Source organism: Schistocerca piceifrons, unplaced genomic scaffold (genome assembly GCF_021461385.2).
Source record: "Schistocerca piceifrons isolate TAMUIC-IGC-003096 unplaced genomic scaffold, iqSchPice1.1 HiC_scaffold_263, whole genome shotgun sequence".
Classification (NCBI taxonomy): Eukaryota; Metazoa; Arthropoda; class Insecta; order Orthoptera; family Acrididae; genus Schistocerca; species Schistocerca piceifrons.
The window spans coordinates 57,501-60,000 of record NW_025728475.1 but is presented as its reverse complement, the minus strand read 5'-3'; positions in this window follow the sequence as shown (position 1 = coordinate 60,000).

Genomic DNA, 2,500 nt, shown 5'->3' with positions numbered 1-2,500 from the left:
AACTGAGCTTGCCGCTGCCGACAGAGGCCCGGGAGCGTGCTGTCGTGGCATTGCCGGCGGGAGACAACACGCGCCACCTACGGTGACCGGCAGCTCCAACGCCAGCGCCACAGAAGGACAAAAGCCCCACTTGGGTGCCGAAGCGAACTCTCCCAGCACAGCGCACGCGCCAACACATCCGCACAGCTGCGATACAAACCACCAGCGAGAACCGCTGGGGCGACCGAGCAGCAGACGGCGTCGCGGCGCCGAGCGCCGGGCGGCGGCGCATCCTCAACGCACACAGTCCTCAATCGGACCAGCACACTGAAGATGTCCACCGCGCTTCGCACCGGGCCCGCGAGGACCTACTTTGGCCGCACGGCGCCGCGCGCAGGGTGCGCCGGCGCGCAGCTGCGACGCCTGCCGCGTCCGTCGGCCGGCGCGCCTGCCACTGGCCGCCCCCACCAGCCGGCTGTAGCGCGTGCGCCCACGCACCGCGCGGCCAGCACGCCGGGAGGCGCCCCCTCACCGGCCGGGGACGGTCCCACCCAGCCACCGCCGCGTATCGCTTCACACCCAGATGCCGTTCAGTTTCGTCGGCATGGTGGGTATCGCTGGAACAACCGGTTAGTACCTCAACCTATCGTCGCCATCACCGATTCACCCCTAGCGAGAACAACCGCACCACAACAGGTTACCATTTGTTCATTTGCGTAACTTCACCAGAAAACGCAGGCGTCCATCGCCATTTGCAACTTCAACGATTATTGCATGCCTGTGTCAGGTGTCACGCCACACTACGTCTGCCCACATACACGCAACAAAATGTGCACGCCTAGACAATACGTGGAAGGTGGCCCCCGTACGTATGCGATGTCCATTGCTCGAACGACTGTCAACCGGCCTCTGTAGCATGTCGCAGATATGGAACGCGGTGCACCATGCCATCACGGTGTGTGAGGAGAGACGACTAGGTCCGAATACATCAACAGACAGCTCATGCTGATCGCCATCCACGGCGTCCGTTCCTCCCACACGTCTCTATGGCGTACCACACTGCAATCCAGCTCTCATAGGGAGACGACACGTAGCTGCGTGCACAATATTTGCACTGTATGGTCCGCCGTTTTTGGGCGCAGTCGTTGTGCGGTCACACATGTGCCACGATGTATCATTCAGTACATAAGGACGAATGTGCAGTACAGATTGTGGTTCACGCGTACGACATCAGCGGACAGTTGACACAGGCCGCACCACAACGTAGCCTGAGTACGTCGCATGCGAAGGGCATTGAACATGCAAACTTCTCACCAACCAGCTTGCGAAGGCAGGGGGCAAGGTGGGGACGTGGGGAGGGGCGGCATGTACGTCCTGCTGCCATCCACATTACAGTGTACAGCAGGAGCATGTGGAAAGTGAGCAAGACTTGCAAGGTGTTTAACATGAAGCGATACACAGGGGTGCGGGCAGTGCGAGTAGCGAACTATATTGCGAGGGTTGCGGGTGGGCAACACTACAGTAATTGAACGAGTCGTATAACAATTACAGAGCAGGTTTAGGCGACAACGTGGGTTACGTTAAGGCGACAACATGGGTTAGGTTAAGGCACAACATGGGTTAGGTTAAGGCACAACATGGGTTAGGTTAAGGCACAACATGGGTTAGGTTAAGGCACAACATGGGTTAGGTTAAGGCACAACATGGGTTAGGTTAAGGCACAACATGGGTTAGGTTAAGGCACAACATGGGTTAGGTTGAGGCACAACATGGGTTAGGTTGAGGCACAACATGGGTTAGGTTGAGGCACAACATGGGTTAGGTTGAGGCACAACATGGGTTAGGTTGAGGCACAACATGGGTTAGGTTAAGGTACAACATGGGTTAGGTTAAGGTACAACATGGGTTAGGTTAAGGTACAACATGGGTTAGGTTAAGGTACAACATGGGTTAGGTTAAGGTACAACATGGGTTAGGTTAAGGTACAACATAGGTTAGGTTAAGGTACAACATAGGTTAGGTTAAGGTACAACATAGGTTAGGTTAAGGTACAACATAGGTTAGGTTAAGGTACAACATAGGTTAGGTTAAGGTACAACATAGGTTAGGTTAAGGTACAACATAGGTTAGGTTAGGTTAGGTTAGGTTACACGTTGTTGTACGGAAAGGTGTAGGGGGGGGGGGCGGGGGCGGCAGGTTCGTTGATAGTGATTATAGTAAGTGAATGCTTGTGACATGATCAGATTTGTCACGTCAGGATGCACCTTTGGCTTATTAGAGGCGGCGCTCCAATTCTATGCTTGTGTGAGACCTGTGTCTTTGACTCATGTCATTGTTTGTGCGCTGTGACAGGAGGTACTATTGTGATGTTGGGTGCACCGTTGTATAGGACATGTGTGGGTGTTGGTGCCTGGTCTGCGCAATGGTGGATGTCGAAAGGCTGGGATATTGTATTTTCCGCACGGACCTCCTGGTCTGGTTGTGATAGTGTGGATTGTGTAATGTGGCGGAGAAGATGCAC